The following is an 18,317-nucleotide window of genomic DNA, read 5'->3' as shown; positions in this document are numbered from 1 at the left end:
TTCTGGACCTTCTCCAGAAGGACTGTGGTGGACCAGCCCAATTATGCCACCACATCAGACAATGCCCAGGGGCTGGCGCCCTCACACACACACAGCGTCAAAGCTGAGCCACCAAGTCAACGTCTCATGCCGTTGTGCAGCCAATAATCCGTCTAAGATGCCTTAATCTATAGAGACAGTTGTCCTTTAACTTACACTGGATTTGGGGGGAAATGAGTCGATGTCTACTTGCTTTGACAGAGTCACACTTTATGACACTAATTCCAGAGATTATTTTCACTCCTAGTGCCTCCTTGACTCTCTGGTGCAACCACAGCCAATAAGCCTTGCAGCCACTGAAATTCTCCATAATCCATCTTTCCAAACAAATCGCATTCTGCAGCTCTCTGTGCACCTTACATTCCACTCAGTTTTCTGAACATTCTTTGGAGCATTCCCTTTTCCAAACCCTTTCTCTCTTGCATAGTACAGCACAGAGATGGCCCATGGTATGTATTTATTCACTTTCCTGCTCCACCTAGGACCTAAAGTTTTGATGAGGCTGGTTTGCATGAACGTATACCAAATTTCGAAGAGTGTATATTGTCAAAGGCAACTGAAATGGGATGTTTCCTTTGGTGGGCCATGTCTCCAAGTTGCAGAAAATGGGATCCATGGGCTGATCCTATGGTCTCTGCTATCAAGAGATGTCTGCCACAAGCCCTTATGGTCTTTTTATACGTCAGATGTGGGCGCCTTAAAATCAGCCGCATCAGGTCCTGCATTCCATGATGTGTTGAAGTATCCTTTGTTGAGCTGAAACAAACAGACTACCAGATACTTTTCCAGCAAAGATGAGTTTGTTTGGGATCAGCAGAGAATTGCAGTTTGGGGTCTGCAACCCTGGTGAGCTATGTGCAAGTCCCCACACAGCAAGGGAAGGAGAATGTTTTTATAGCGGGGGCGGGGGGAAGGAAGTTGGGACGGCTGTAGGAAACATGAGTCCGTAGCTTTCTATTGGCTGAGTACTTCCTGTTGGGCTCTGCTATTACCTCAGGGCATGAGAACTCCCCCTTCTGGTCTCCCAGCTCTATTTAGTTGAGGTTTCTGTTTATTGGGGTTTTTTTTTACATTTAAAAAAATTTTTTTTTAATTTTATTATTTTAATTTTTTTTTACAGTAGGTCCTTGTTATTTATCCATTTTAAATATAGCAGTGTGTGCATGTCAATACCAAAATCCCAAACTACCCTTCCCCACCAGTAAATATTAAGTTCCTTCTCTAAGTCTGCGAGTCTGTTTCTGTTTTGTAAATAAGTTTATTTGCAACATTTTTTTTAGATTCCACATATAAGCGATATCATATGGTATTTGTCTTTCTCTGTCCAACCTACTTAGTGTGATAATCTCCAGGTCCATCCATTTTGCTGCAAATGACATTATTTCATTCTTTTTAATGGCTAATATTCCATTGTGTATATCTACCACATCTTCTTTATCCATTCTTCTGCTGATGATCATTGAGGTTGCTTCCATGTCTTGGCTATTGTAAACAGTGCTGCCATGAACACTGGGGTGCATGCATCCTTTTGAACCATGTTTTTCTCCGGATATATGCCCACAAGTGGGATTGCTGGCTCGTATGGCAGCTCTATTTTACACTATAACGTAACTATAGATGCAGATATGCTTACAGCCATGCTGCTTCCTCTCTCCCCTGCTTCCTTCACATGCAGCTCACTCCACCATGGGAACGAGCAGTCACCAACAGTCTTACCAGCTCTGTGAATGAATCCTCATGGGTCTTGTCCTTTAGAAAAATAAATAAATAAAAGCGCAACAACAAACACAGACCTATTTTAGGCAATGGTTGGATAAATTTTTTATAAACTACAGGTAGTTAAATGTTTAATCTTGGTAGTTAGAGGAGATCTAAACAAGAGGCAAGGGGGCACTTGTCTCACACTGAAGGTGGTTACTGCTTGAAAATAGAAGCTTACAGGTTAAAAGGACTCAGAGGATTGTTTTAGGATATTCATTTCTATATACATAACTGAGACATTGAGAATTGGGGGTCATTTTGTTTCATTTGTTTCTATAGCAAAAAGGCAAAGAAACTATAAGCAATGTGATCATTTGTGACATTTCTTAGGTTTATTATAGTATAAGAATACAGACTAACATTTCTGAAACAAAAAGTGAAACCTGTGATTTGACAAGGAAAAATATGTTTATGAGATTAGGACACAAAATTGGAAACTGTATTTGCCTCAGAAAAGCTGGGTGTTATAGTGGCCAAATCCATAGGCAAGATGTTAGAAAAACTGTTTGAAAATGCAATGAATACAGTAAAAAGTTGTTGAATTCAATTCAGCCTGTCAGTCATTAAACAGTTCTTGTGCACCTGCTGAGATGAAGCTAATACATGCAAGTTCACATAAATTGCAATTTAAAAATCTAACAGTTGTTTGCTTTTATTTAGTCATGAAAAAGAAGTGTTATTAGCAAATATTTTGATTATATTAAAATAATTTTAAACAAAGACTTAAATCTCGAGTTTTTGTCATCTATATCTGATATTTAATATGTTGACAATTTTAGGCAAATCCAGAACTAAAGGTTAAATTCTTTCAACAAGTATCAATAACCATATTCCAGGTATGAAGTTAACATATAACTACATTATCTTCTTTATAATTCTCATTGTCCCTGTTCTATGTCCCCTCCAATCTTCCTTCTACATAGTTACCAAAACAATCCTCCTAAAATACTAATTTGGTATTAATCTCCTATTTTAAACTTTTCCATGATTCCCAATGACCTACAAGTCAGAGTCCATTTTTTAAATTTTAATTTTAAATTATTTTTCAAAAATTTTTATGGAAATACAGTTATTTACAATGTGTCAGTTTCAGGTGTACAGCAAAGTTATTCAGTTTTATATATATATTCTTTTCAAAATCCGTGTTTAAATTGCAGCATACAAGTTTCTTCACAATCTGGCTGCCACTTGACCTTCCTATCTCATTCTCCTCCAGTTCAACTCCTGACACTAAAAAAAATATTTTTCCAGCTCACTGAATCTCATAATTTCTAAACATTTTGTGATAGGGCTAGCAATTTACCCATATTACAATTTGTAGAGTAGCGGAAAATATGACTTATTTTGGAGAGAAAAAAAGTTGAAATCTTCAGCTTGCTTCAATCACTCTTAGATAACCGAGTCTTGGCTTAGATGACTCCAGCAGAGACATCTGTCTTCTAGACATCTATGTATATATGAGATTAGGGTAGGACCTTGCTCACCATTCATTAGATAGACTCTCAATAAACTTACATATTATCAGACAGTAAAATTTTTGATAAACTTTTGATGAAAAGGCTGAAAATTATAGATCAGATGATTAACTGTGGCCTAAATAAATAGGAGTTTGTTTTTCCATGATAAAAAAATCCAAAGATCAGTAAGTGCTGTTGTTAGTTTATCTGTTCTGCGCTAACATGGATGAGAAGCTCTTTCTGGTTTTCACTCCACACGCTTAGCATAGTGGCATTTTCCTCAGATTTCTAGCTTCGTGGACAAAGAAAGGAAGCTTCAGGAGCATGCTCCCAGCCATATCCCTATCTTATCCAGATAAAAAATCATTATACAAAAGCCACCCCCAGCAAATTCCACCTATAGCTCATTGATCAATACTTGGTCAAATATTCACCCCAGTCGGTAAGCGACGAATCCAAAGTGATTAGCCGGCTTTTTCAACCTCACTAATGGCAAGGGAAAAAGGGGTTGGCACTGGATGTTGGTGTCTTTCTCAGTGATTTTCAGGAGCTGGGAAAGGTGGTCCTTAGATCCCTAGAGTGTCCTTGCCAATGATCTGTCGGCCTGGTCTCTGCTGACTTTATAAAGTTTCTTGGACAACTCAGGCTCCTCTTAGCTCTGACCACTCTTTGGACCCCGACCATACACTGAGGTCTGACTACATTAGTCACTTGGTCCCTTACCAGATGGCACAACCCAGTGCATTTGCTGTAGAGTTCCTCATTCCCACCACAACAGCTTCCTCCATCCACATTACACAGGAATCAAGAATGTTCTATAAGGAATAATACAGTCCCCTTCTGCGTAATCACACTCTGCTACCATGTTTATTTGTAATATGGAAATGTCCCTCAACTGACTTGGAGGCAGCCTACAAGTTCTTTCCTTCTGGAACAGAACCAAAGCTCCCTGGTTCTTGGAGTTCCATATCTTCTCCAGTATTTCAAAAGCATTCTCTCCCCACCAGCTCAGCCTTGAGTGTGTACTGGGGAGCATGGTGGAGGGACCCTAGTATCTTCCAAACTTTATCTTTGTTCTCAGTCCTCCGACTCTCACAGTGCCTCCCAGTAATCCCCAAAATTAAGATACCTTTTACTTTACTCCAGGCCACATCTTTCATTTTCCAAACTCCATTCTCATGGCTAAGCTGAAACAATGATCAAAGTTACCTATTCTATACAATCAGAAAAGCAGCTACGGTAGCCATCAGGCTCAATCTTTAATGTTAAATAAGAACTAAAATAATTTTTAAAGTCCTTATTCTCTCAAACTATTGCCTGTTGGCAAAATCCTATTTTGAATGTAACAATCTAATTTTTCAAAATGCTACCCTGTTATAATTTCACGTTCTTACATACAGTCTGTATTTAAGACGTGCTATACGCCCATGCCTCTACTTCACCTGTCTCTTTCTGTATTTGGTGATAATCCTAGGTATCCTGAAAGACTCTTTTAAACGTCACCTCCTCTGTGAAACCATTAACAGATTAGAGGGGGTTTTCTACCCTTACTTAAGATCCCAAAGAATTTTAATAGCATTATTTATAGTGCTTTCACCTTATAAGTATTTGATTAATACTCTCTTTCCCTTTGGGGGAAACCTACAGCATAGTTAAACTTTCTTTCCCTAAACCCATATGGGGATTCATGAATATATGTTGAATGAACACCTGATAGCATGCCTGCTTTTCCCGAGAATATATTCTACTTTTACACTAGGACAATCCAAACTGGAGGTTGACTGTCACTACTCTACTGAACGCTCTGGCAGAACAGTCTAGAACCACTCATGCCAAGCACTGGTATTTTCCAGAGTAGCCTGTGGAAATAACCTTTGGATGTGAGCTTCCTTTTAACTTATTTAAATGACTTTAACATACCCACCCATAATATTACTAGATGAGAAAAGGAAGGTTTGGGTATGGTTTTATTTTCCTTAGTGGTTAAGAGCATTTAAAATAATATTTTATTTTATATGAGTTTGAATTTCTAAACCTCTGAAAATCCTACTGTCTCAGAAGTTGAGACCTATTCCATGTTCATCTTATAGTTGGCCCTGAATAAATGTTTAAAACCACCACAAAGTTCAGTTTAAAACTATATATATATATATGATGTGATATATATACATTATATATCTATATATAATGTATATATAGATACATCACTAAGCAGTTAAAATAATAGTTCAAGGTGTTTTTCCCTTTAATTTTTGTTTCTGAAAAGGAAGCTTCAAAGCATTATTATTAATCCTAAGGCATACTCATTTATTCACTTTGCTGGACAGCAGAAATGAACATAACATTGTAAAGCAACTATACTTCAATAAAATTTTACAAAAATAATAATACTCGTTTATCTCTTCTTTGAAAACTTAACAAGGGATGGGATGTGTATCCACCTCCCTTTTTGCAAAGGGCCTGGCTTTTTAAAAGCCACATTTAACAGTCTTGTCTGCTTGTTAACCTGGTGTTGTCTTCAACTCTCTTTGGAACAGCTATCTCCCAGCTGCAGTTAAACATTCAGCCTAGAAGCTCCCAGCTCACAAGACTTTCTCCATTATTCCCAAGTTTACCAACAGGGAAGCTGTAGTGTTCTCACAGAAAAAGCCAAAAGTTGCTTGAAGAGTTCCAGTATAAGTCATATTTTCCATTTTTATTTTATTTCTGATCCGGAGGCTTAGATCAAGTCTAATTTCTTTGAAGCTCGTGGTTTTGAGATATTAAATTCCATCACAGCATTAGTATCTGACACTCTTAAAAAGTTCCTACAGAGCATACATTTTCACCAAACACTTTAAATATTTTGTGGTTCTAAATATTACGCTGTATTTGAGTTGGGGAGCCATGGGACATACTTTAAAAGTCAAAGGACAGAGAAGGATATAGAATGGAAAAGTGATATAGTCCCCCTTTGTGTTCCAAGCTATGCCACAAATCCCCTTCACCTCGATGGAAGTAACTCTGATGCACTATCTTCCTATGCTTTTCCAGGTCAGGTCACAAATGTATTGATTCAGGCGAATGCAGCTTTTCACACTCTGGATGATGGGATGGATGAAGCTCCTTATATCTGGGTCAACATCTGGCTTCCATTATATGTTATATACTGCAGAAAATGAAGGAGCACAAAAGCATATTATCGCAGCCTCGATTTCTTCCTCTGATCATATACACTCTCAGAAACACACATATACACACACACCCATAGGCATTTTTACTTAGGTAGTGTCATAATATGCACACTGAGGCATTTATTTTACTACTTCCTAGTCATCTTTCCATGTCCGAATATGTGACCATGTCTCATCTTTCTTAATGAGGATCTCATAGCATGGATTTCCCCATAATCCATGTAATCATTTCTGTATCGTTAGATGCTTGGGTTGTCTACAGTTTTTCCTGTGACAAAAAAATCTCTGCAATTCTTGTCTTTTCACATATGCAAACTTTCTGGAAGGCAGGTTTCAAGAAGTAAAGCCCGAAGGTGATTCAGGTTTTGTTTCTGATGGATAACCACCAAAGAGCTTCAAAAGACTGTAATAATTACACCCCACGCCGTATAAAAGTCCAAGATTCCTCACACTCTCATCAACACTGGATAATAAAGGAGAAAACTTTTTATTATATATGTATGAAAAAATAAATTATGAAAAATGTACAGTGGTGTTTGTATCTCCAATTAGAGAAGAAACATTTTTTTGAGATTTTTAAATTTTATTATTATTTTTTAATTTAAGTATAGCTGCTTTACAATGTTGTATTAGTTTCTAGTGTACAGCAAAGTGACTCAGATATATGTATACATAAATCCCCTCTTTTGTGGATTTTCTTCCCATTTAAGTCACAGCAGAACACTGAGTAGAGTTCCCTGTGCTGTACAGTAGGTTCTCATTAGTTGTCTATTTAGACATAGTATCTGTAGCGTATATATGTCAGAAACATTTTCGAAGTCTATTTGTTTCTTAAGTTTTAAAACCACACATAAACCTGGACATAAGCAGCACACATCATTTCCCGATTAAATGGGGTTATAACTGTGTTTGTTATATTAAAGGATGAGCTCCTCCAACAAAGAGAACCCAACATACAGTGGCTTACAGAATATAGAAATTTCTTTCTCATGTAACAGAACTGTAATGAGCAGTTCTGATGGACAAGACAGATCTGCTAGGTGTAGTCATTCAAGACCCAGGTTCTTGCCACCTTATTGTTCCTCCATCTTCTAGAACACAAAAGAAGTTAGATACCTACCATATCCAGAAAGAGTCTAGAGGAGGCTTGTTCAATGTTTTAATTTCCAGACCCAGACACATCGCTTCTGCTCACATTCTGTTGACAAGAACTTGGCCATCTAACTGCAGGGGGACTGGGAAATGCAGTCCAGCTAAGAGGCCTGGACTCAATCACAACTCCATTTTCATGACAGAAGGGGAGAACAGATTTGGTCAAATTATCAGTCTTGCCACACTTACTAAACTTCCAGATATCATAATAGTGATTCAAGTAACTAAACTAAATTAAGGAGAAAGCATTTCCTAAAGTCAAATCCAGGAGAAGACAGAATTGCTATATTCAAAAGACAATGTTTTTACATACGTGTGCTGTAAATTACACACAAACTTTGATATAAACAGAGCACATCATTTAAAATTACATAGAAATTTTCTCCCAATGATTTTTTGTTTAAGTATTTACTACTATGTGGTCCATCCTACGCCTTCTAAAGGAACTGGTCATTTCTCCTTATCTGCAGAAATGACCTCTAAATATTGCAATGACTTAGAATGAAATCCCAGGACGCCCCACTTGTCACACTTTTTTCTTCAATTTGTGACAGTTTCTTCTCATGACTGTTCAATTCTGTGCCATTTTTCAAAAACAAATTTGTAATAACTTAACATTTTGAAAGTATACACAAATAAACCTAAAAAGAATTTAGTGTCTAGAAGAAAAGTCACCAAATGTATGCTCTACATTCAGTGAGATGTCAATTCCAAAGCTGTGCCTGGGCTAGAAGAGAATAGAGGAAGCCGTAACCCTTCTAGCTGGACTCAAGCCTGCGCTGGAACACAGGCCTAACTCCAGTCTTGTTGGCACATTGAACACATCTCACTAAAGGCATACAAAAGGTCCTTTATTGTTTTCGGGAAGATGATAAGACCAGCTGAAGAGTTTAATGCGTTCTTTGGCAGTGAGAGATGGAGTCAGGGAACTTTGGCAACTCAAAGGGAGCAATAAAATGACCATGTGAAAAGGGCACGTTGGAAATATAGTAATGACGGCAATGTAAGATGCATAAATGCGATCAAGATTTACTGCTGGAGATGTTACCAGAGCTTCTGATGTGCTGTCACTCTCTACTGAGCCTGGCAGCTCGCTTTTAGAGGAGCAGGGAGTCACAAATAAGTACCAATCAAGGTAACTCCAGGACTGCAGCGTGCTGTATTCTGACCTCATAAACAAGGTATTCTGTAGAATGTATGCACGAGTCAAGGACCGTCTAAAAGGTGATACAGAAGTCTCAGTTCTCAACATAGAACAGAGGAGTAGGTAGTTTACCATCAACTTTACCAGATGGCTTCTTTAAGCACGGTCATAAATAATAAGTGAATGTTATGTGAAAAGAATCAAGGAGAATGAATGGACAACTACTTCAGCCTGTCCATTTTACAAGACTTCTAATGTTTCAAGGAAACTTGGCACATTTTTTCTGGAGAAGCTTACACCTTCATTCTCTGCCCCTTATAGATTACTCTGATTAATCTCTTTCATGCTCATAAACATCTCACATGCCCATGTTTGTTACCTGAAGATATATTGTACTCCTGTGTTTAGCTTGGTACATTTTCCTTTCCAAAAATGTCTCTGGGACTTCCCTTCATTAGGAATCATTCTCTTTTCAGTTCAGTGTCACTCACCTGTGACAAAGACTCATGAGCTGCTTAATGGGAAGCACAATATAGCAGGAAAAATATGCCCAGGCCAACTGCCTGCTCGAGAGCCTGGCTTTCATTTTCTCAGCATCTCAACCCAATCTTTCTCTAGGAGGCCGATGATGGGGTTGAGAGTGAATTATTTGTCTGATGGCTTTCTAATAGGGAGGTGGTTCCGAGAGTCAGGATGGAGACGGCCGATCTTCTGCACACGTGTGCGCCAAGCCAAATTACAGTCCAGAGGGCCAGTGGTGAAAGACAACACATTAACCTGCACTGACACCTGTGCATCTGACACACCCTTTCCTGAACTCAAAAGGTCTGTTTCTTTTGAAATATTTATGTCACTGAAAGTAAAGGCCATTCCATTCTGGTGTTTCACTTTACATGATGATGAAAACTGACACTTAAAACAATGAAATCAGTTTCCAAGGCAGAGGGTAAACACACAAAGATGCATCCTTTCTGCCACAAGAGAAGTAAAGGAAATGTACATATCAGGTCCTGAAAGGTAAATCTTCAATCGATTTTAAATGGGATTTTTATTCAAATATCCAAATGACCGTTTCTCTGGAGCCTCTTCAATTAGTCCATAGTAACTAAATTGAACATATTGCCTTATTCTATTATGCTGTGTCCTCTTGACTGTCAAATTCTGGAGAATTCAAAACAAGTGTGCAAGTGAAACTGAGAGAGGTTAGTATCACAAGAGCATTTGTTGCTTATTAAGATCCTCTGTGTGCTGATTCTGAGACATGTTAATGATTAAATTAATAAAAATAATAATTTTACCTGACACTTTAGATTTAATTTTAGTAATTTAAAAGAAAAACATAATCAAGCATAAAATGAATTTGCATTTTGAAATAAAGTTAGTAACTTGGACTTGGGTTTCTTTTCTGTTTTCTCAATGCTTTTTGCAATATTCATGCACCTGTGGTCTCATGTCTTTTCCCATCAATCCACTGAAATTGCTGTCAACCTGTGTGTTAATGACTTCTTTGTTATTAAATCCAGGTGACATTTCTCAGTTCTTAACCTACTTTACCTCTTACTCATACATCTAAACAACATTTACCAAATATCTACTAAGTGTCAGGCACTGCATTAAATGTCAGGCATAAATGTTGAAGCAGAGTTTATTGTGGAATAGAGGAGTTGGATATTAATGAGTTACAGAAATAATTATTCAATTGTTGACTCATAAAGAATAAATATAGCATGCACTAAGAGAATATAGTTGGGAAATATAATTTAGTCAGAGATGTCAGCAAAATTTCCCAGAGGAAATGACTTCTAAGCTGAAATTTAAAACTTATTTACTCAAAAATACCTATGTAGGGCTTCCCTGGTGGCGCAGTGGTTGGGAGTTCGCCTGCCGATGCAGGGGACACGGGTTCATGCCCCCGTCCGGGAAGATCCCACATGCTGCAGAGCGGCTGGGCCCGTGAGCCATGGCCGCTGAGCCTGCGCGTCCGGAGCCTGTGCTCCGCAACGGGAGAGGCCACAACAGTGAGAGGCCCGCATACCGCAAAAAGAAAAACAAAAAACCTATGTACAACTATGTAACTTATTTATCTTCCATTCAGTCGGTCAAAAACATCAACTAACTAATATGTTCACAGATACCACATAATACTGCTCAATAGTTCTTAGCTGGGCTCACTTAAACTGATAAACTGAGGCTGGAATATAGTATAGTGCCTGATAATAATAGACTAGTGGGTAGGCTGGGGCTGACTGGTTTACAGTAACTTAACTAGCATAGCTAGGATAACCAATGCATCTTTCCACTTCATCATTCTTTGGCATGCCAGCTCAGACCTAATCACTTGGCAGGCACAAGGTTTTAAGACAGAGAGAGGAAACCTGCAAAGTCTCCTCAAGTCGAGGCTCAGAAGTCACACACATCAATTCCACCACAGTGTACAGACCCAAGCAAGTCACAGGCCAGCCCAGATTTAATGAGTAAAGGAATTGATAGGAGAAGCTGCAAGGTCATAATGCAAGATCAGAAAGAAAACTTGGAATAATTTGTGGCCACTTTTGCAATCTACCACAATGAGGTAGGTGTTATTTCTCCCTATTTTATAGATGATGAACTAAAGCTGGAATATAGCACAATGCCTAGCACAAAGTAATAGTCACTAAAAATTATAAAAATAAAAGAATACAGTCATGAATAAATTGAATAATTAAATTAATTCATACTTAAATAGAGCTATGGCTGAGGCCTGGATTGTCTGTTTCCATGGCCTGATTCTTTCTTGTTACTCTATACTGGCTCCTGAATATAAAAAATCCAATGAGATATAACAGTTGAGGAATGACATGACTGTCTCCAGCTGGAGACTCCCATTGGTAGCCGTGAGACAGCTACATAGGAAGCAGTGGTTCTAAAACATTGGATAATAAACCTCACAGAACTATGATCCCTGAGAGAAGGGAAACACATGAGAAAAACTCGACAAGTGCTCCAACTTACAGCCTAGAAGTTTCCAGGTTGAAGTACAGAGTGGGGAAATCCAAACAGAACCTGGCAGTCTTCCTAAATTTGAGATTAGTGGTCAAGAAGCTCAAGATAGCTAGACTTTGTAGAAAAGAGTACTGGAGAGGATAAAGCTGCACAGAGAGAGAGCTCCAAAGAGTTATGGAAAAATACCATTGAGTCTATGACTGAGCACAGCTCTGGAATGCAAAAGAAGAAACTACCCAAAGCCAGGGAAAGAACCACTGAAGAGCAGAAGGTGAACAAGTGGTAGAGCTCAAATAGGGCTGGGAATAGTTCACGTTCCCCCCAGCCAGAGTAGAGAGATTTTATAATATACAGGAAAATGAGTAGAATGGCCAGAAGGGTATTGCCTTAGTAGTGGGGCTAAGTTAGCTTGAGACAAAAGGCTTCTCTGGATTCAGGAAAGCCTCAGAAGGATCAAACTAGTTCCAAATAACTTAACTGTACATCAGAACAAAATCAACACTCTTTAAAGAAATTAAAAAACAAAACAAAATAAGATATAACAATGATATTCAACATCCAGTGAAAAACTACCAGCATGTAAGAATCAGGAAAATATTTGCCCCATAATCAAGAGAAAAATCAATCAACAGAAACAGATCCATATATGACAGAAGTAATGAAACTACAAAGACTTTAGAACAGCTATTATGAATATTATAAATGCTTCATAAATTCAAGGATTAGAAAAACACATTAAAATGATGAAAAGAAAAATGGAAGATATAAAAAAGACCCAAACAGAAGTTCATGAGATGAAAATAGCAATATCTGAAATTGAAAAAATTATATTGTATGTGATTAACAATAGATTATACAAAAGATCAGTGAATCCAAAACATAGGAATATAAACGATTCAAAAGGAAGCAAGAGAGGTAAAAAGACTAAAAAAGACACTTCCCCCACCAAAAAAAAAAGAGCATTAGTGACCTGTGAAACAATAACAAGTGGTCTAGAGTATGTACAATTGGAATCACAGATATGGGAATGTAGGGGGAAGGGAGAAAATATTTAAAGAAATAATGGTGTGATGGATTGGGAGATTGGGATTGACATATATACACTAATATGTATAAAATGGATAACTAGTAAAGAAATAATGGCTGACGTTTTTCCAAATTTGATAAAACCAATTAACCCAGATATCTAAGAAGTTTAACAAATCCAAAGCAAAAGAAAGAAAAAGAAATTCACACAACTGCACATCATACAAAATTACTGAAAACCAGTGATAAAGGAAAAAATATCTTAAAATCAGCCATGTTGGAGAAAATATATTTTTCCAAACAAAGATATGATTATAGCAGAATTTTTGTCAAGAAGTACAGAAGCCAGAACACAATGGTATAACATCTTTTAAGAACTTAGTAATTCTATAAAGAGCAAAAACATCTGGTAAAAATGAACACATAAAAAAAGGTTGTTTTTCAGATGAAAAGGAAAGAAAAAAAGAAAGAAAGAAAGAAAGCTGAGAAAATTCATTGCCATCAAACATGCACAAAAACCAATATTAAAGGAAGTGCTTGGGCAGAGGAAAATGGTAACAGGTGGAAACTAAAATCTACAGAAAAGAATAAAGAATGCTGAAAATGGCAAACATACGGGTAAATGTAAAATCCTTTTAAAAATTGGTTTTCTCATTTATAAATATCTTTAAAAGATAATTATTCAAAGCAAAAATAATAATGTATTTGGGGATTTAGAGCATTTAGAAGCATCGATCACTGCAATAGTAAAAAGGTCAGGAAGAAGAAAATGAAAGTATACTACAGTAAGATTCTTACACTGTATGTAGTGGTGTAACATTATTTGCAAGTAGACTATGATAAGTTAAAGGTGTGTACTCTAAACCTTAAAGCAACTGCTGAGAAAAATAAAAGCCAATAAAGAAGATAAAATGAATCATAAAAGTACTTAACTTAAATGAAGGCAGAAAATAGGAATAAAGTATCAAGGAATAGATAGGACAAATAGAAAATAAAAAATAAGAAAAAAACCTATGCAAATGGCTAAATGTTCCATTTAAAAGTCAGAGATCATCAAACTGAACTTAAAAGAACTACCCAATTTTATTCTGTCTACAAGAAAGCCACTTAAAATTTGAAGACACAAATAAGTTAAAAATAAAAGAATGGAATAAAATATACTATGCAAATACTAAGCATAATAAAGTTGGAATGGATATATTAATTTCAGATGAAGCAGATTTTTAGAATAAGAAATGTTAACAGGAGTAAAAGGGGACACTTCATAATTAATGTGGGATCAATTCATCTAAAGGATGTAATAATTCTAAATGTTTGTACACCTAATATGTATACAAATACATTTTGAACTTTAAAATACATGAACCAAATATTGATAAAATTGAAAAGAGAAATAGACAATCCTAAATTACAGCTGAAATGTTTCAAAAACTTTCTTCCAATAACATAGAGCAATTAGACAAAAAAATCAATAGGATATAGAAAACATGAACAACACTATCAACTAACTTGACCTAACTGATACTTATAGAATATTCTCCCCAACAACAGTAGAATACACATTTTTTTTCTTCCAAATGCACACAAAACATTTACAAAATAGAGTATATTCTGGGACATAAAAAAGACTCAATAAATTTTTATAAAGTAGAATTCTTATAAAGTATGTTTTGTGACCACAAGATAATTAAACTAGAAATTAAAAATAGAAAGATGTTTGAAAAATCCCCCAAAGATTTGGAAAAATTTTAAAACATGCTTCTAAATAACCCAGGAGTCAAAGAAGATATCTCATGGAATATTTTCAAACATTTTTAACTTAATGAAAATTAAAATACAACATACTGAATGGTAGAGAGCAGCTAAAGCAATGCTTAGAGGAAAATGTATAGTATTACATGATTTATATAGAAAAGACATTCTCAAATCAGTGATTTAAATTTTCATTTTAATAAGCGCATTAAACCCAAATTAAACAGAAGGAAACAAGTAATAAAGGTAAAATAAGAGGACAACAGTAAAACAATGAAGAAAATAAATGAAGCTAAACTCTAGTTTCTAGAAATGATTGTGCCCAGCCAAGGAAGCAAAATGGATTCAACAGATTATAGGATGCAGTTATCAAATCACCTCATACAAACACTATCATTAATTACAAAGAAATCCTCAGTCCCTGACAGACACACTCTTACTGTTTTTCCTTGTTACTGTTCTAGAAAACATTTTTCTTCCTGTTTCCAGAAAATCTAACACAGATATAAGTAGTCCATCTTTACCTTGCCTGGTTGCAAAGTAGGATGATTATGCATGTGGGAGCTGAATTCATAATACAACTCTGCTAAAGTATAACCCAGGAGGAAAATACCAGCCTGTTCCAGACCCGTGTCAGCAGTAAGTCTTTGCCAGGAAGGTCCGAAATGAAACAGAAAAGTAGGTTCTTGTTTCTTACATACAAAGTTGAAGGAAACATTCCCATCAGCCTCTAAACAGGAAAAGAAATCCTATTGCTTTGAAAACAACAATATTATATTTGTCTCATTTGATTTTTCAAACCAAGAGAAAGAGGTTTCAACTCACAACACTGTCTTACCCTTTTCCACCTATAACAAACAGTACTGTTGAAACCAAGCAGGACCCTGCGGGGCCCTCCTGGGGTACAAAATCCTTTCTGTGTCTCCTGCTTCTTGTTTGTAGGGAAAAGGCTTTAGCCTCCTAGACCTGCCCTCCAAAGGGCAGATTCAAACAGTTACTAATTAGGGGACTGAGGGAATGCAGAAACAAAGGAAAAGTAGTCAAGAAACAATAGTGCAGGCATAAAGCAGAGTCCTAGCTCCTCCTCATGGGATATACATAACAATCTGATGCATATCTCTGAGTTCTTCTGTAAGAACTAAGACCCCCACCCAGGTGGAGGTTGGTAACTTCAGGCTGAGCACAAGTACATGGATCCCAGACTGGCTGGAACAAGAAGCCTGAAGACTAAGACTCCTGGCAGCCACCTTGTTACCTCCCCACCAACCAGTCAGAAGAAAGTCACACACCCTGCAATGCTCACCCCAAATTTTGCCTTTAAAAACTCTTCCCTGAAAACCACAGGGGAATTCAAATCTTTTGAGCAAGAGCTGCCCATTCTCTTTGCTTGGCCCTTGCAATAAACCTTTCTCTGCTCCAAACTCCATCATTTTGGCTTGCTGGGGCACATGAACTTGGGTTCAATAATACTGCAGACATCAAGAAAAGAAAAATTCACTGGAATGTGAATTAATCAGATGGTAGTTTTAAGACCCTTGCAGAAGATCATGTTAAAGTGATCAGGTTTCTTAGGTTTCATTGTCATCACCTGCTGTGCTAACTAAGTGTCTAAAACTGTCATGCCTTCTTGGGAATAAAATAACCTATCCCTACACATGCTATTTTAAGTCCTTTCATTTCATCCTGCTTTTGAAATGACTTTATTTTCGGACACCCCAGATGTAATCCCTTCGCTGACCACAAAGTGGTTTGTTCTGAAAAATGCTGTAAAGAGCAAATTCTTTGAATCCATATTTCCTCAGTTGACATGACCAAGCTGTTACGATTTCTCAGTGACATGTGGCACTTGCATCTGTAACAAGTCATAACCAGAGGAAACTCTGGCAGCATAGTGGTTGCACAATTTAGACTCAACCATTGGAGGAGTTAAGTATTTTGGTCTTGAATTCCAGTGTGGCTTAAGGAATGTTAGCAGTCTTTTTCCAAAGTTGTGGTGCACATACAACCCAGTCAATTCCCTTACACAAGGCTTAGTCACTATCCCCTGTCTATTTTGTGTGTGGCAAATTAATGTAAACTCATCTTTGTTTGGCTTCTTCCAAACTGTAATTCATTAAATTCTCTACTGGTGAGTTGTTCCACTTCTTTAGTCTGGGAAAAGTCTTTTCCAGATAGTCATCTGTAATGTTGGCCATTCCTCTTCTTTGCATAAGTACAATTTAACTAGTCATAAAACACCCCAGGGGGTCCATCCAAGTTCCCTTGGAAGCTTCAAAGCCAGGAAGACACAAGGACAAGTTTTTCTTGAACTCTTTTCCACTCCCCACTCCAGAGCCCATGGCTCTCCATGCTGGAGACCCAACCATGATATCAACTCCTGAGTTCCCAGATATACCTGTTCCTAAAAATCCTAATTGCTTCCAATAGGCCAAGACCTTTACTGACTTAACTAGAAATAAGGACAGCCATACTTCTTCCAACTCAAGGTACTTCCCTGTCTCAAGAAGGAAACTGATGGAAGTAGCAATAAAGTTTCTAGAACAAACCTTTTATACCAGCAATCAGGAAAAAGGAAATGCTCAATACTTAAAATATGGTATTCTGGTAAATACGACCAAGAATTATAGCTTGTAGTTCTCTGTTTCTCACTTACTTGTTGGTCTTATGTAAATCTCCCCATCTCTCGGGACCTCTCATCTCTAATATCTTTCTAGATTTCAAAGTCTATGATTCTACTGATATGAAAATTCAAGGGGTATGGTAAGGAGATCATTTAATTATTTTTATTTATTTTATTTTTTTAAATGTGGTAAAAACTACATAACACAAAATTTGCCAGTTGAGTCGTTTCAAGTGCACATTTCAATGGTATGAACTACATCTACATTGTGCAATCATCACCATCAGCCATCTCCAGAACATTTTTCATCTTCTAAAACTAAAATTTTGCACTCATTAAATAACAACTCCATTTCTCCTTGCCTTCAGCCCCTTGCAAACACAATTGTACTTTCTGTCTCCATGATTTTGATTACTCTATGTATCTCATATATGCAAAATAACATGGTATTTGTCCTTTTTCTGACTGGTTTATTTTACTAGTATAATATCCTCAAGGTTCATCCATGTTGTAGCATGTATTATTAAAGCTGAATAATATTTTATTTTATATAAACACCACTTATCTGTTAACGGAAACTTAGGTTGCGAGAAAATTGATTTTTTAAATTATCTACTATAGTGTTAATTTCCTTCCAGATCATGTTCTTAGCTACATGTCAAAATCACCTAGGGGTTTTTAAAAATACAGGTTACTGGGCTTAACCCTAGATTTACTAAATCAGAATTTCCATAGCAGGGGCCTAGAAATCTGTATTTTAAGAAAACTGAAGGTCTATGTTCTTATCAAAAAGTAATTGTGCATCTGTCCCCTCCTAAAAAAAAACTGTTTGTGGGATGATCTGAGTACCAGTCTCTATACCACATACAATATAGAACTGCTAAGTTGTAGTTACAACTTAAACATGAAACAAGTCAAGAAAAAAACGCATGTGTGTGGAGGGAGTAGATGAGTCCCTAGTTCTTCTGCCCGGAGGTAAAGCATTGGAGCTGGACCAGAAACAAGAAAACCCTGGCAATAATGCATGCTGGGAGACTGTGATTTTCACTGCACTTTTTTGGTTCACAGATTTAAGGACCAAATCATGGAAGTAGTATGCATGGAAGTAGAATTGCACCTTGATGCATCAAGCAGCTCTATATGGATGCTAATCAGATACTGAAAACCTTCCAATAGGTAAAGATCCTAGAAAGAGATTCCTCCATAAAAAT

The 18,317-nt window shown here is 36.9% G+C and overlaps 1 protein-coding gene across 5 annotated transcripts in view; it reads right to left on the bottom strand.

The window, feature by feature from the left end:
- Positions 1 to 18,317, bottom strand: part of BCKDHB (branched chain keto acid dehydrogenase E1 subunit beta) — a 729,304-nt gene that overhangs the window by 437,772 nt on the left and 273,215 nt on the right. For 3 of the 5 annotated variants that reach the window (XM_060283289.1, XM_030859364.2, XM_060283295.1), the window contains one exon: positions 2,111 to 6,405. The exons of the other annotated variants lie outside the window; for them this stretch is intronic. The gene's annotated coding sequence lies outside the window, so the exon portion shown is untranslated. Of the gene's footprint in view, positions 1 to 2,110; positions 6,406 to 18,317 lie in introns of those variants that run through there. 5 annotated transcript variants of the gene reach the window in all.

This window comes from Globicephala melas, chromosome 14, assembly GCF_963455315.2.
Source record: "Globicephala melas chromosome 14, mGloMel1.2, whole genome shotgun sequence".
Lineage (NCBI taxonomy): Eukaryota > Metazoa > Chordata > Mammalia > Artiodactyla > Delphinidae > Globicephala > Globicephala melas.
The sequence above is the reverse complement of the archived record's forward strand: the minus strand, read 5'-3'. Positions and strand labels throughout refer to the sequence as shown.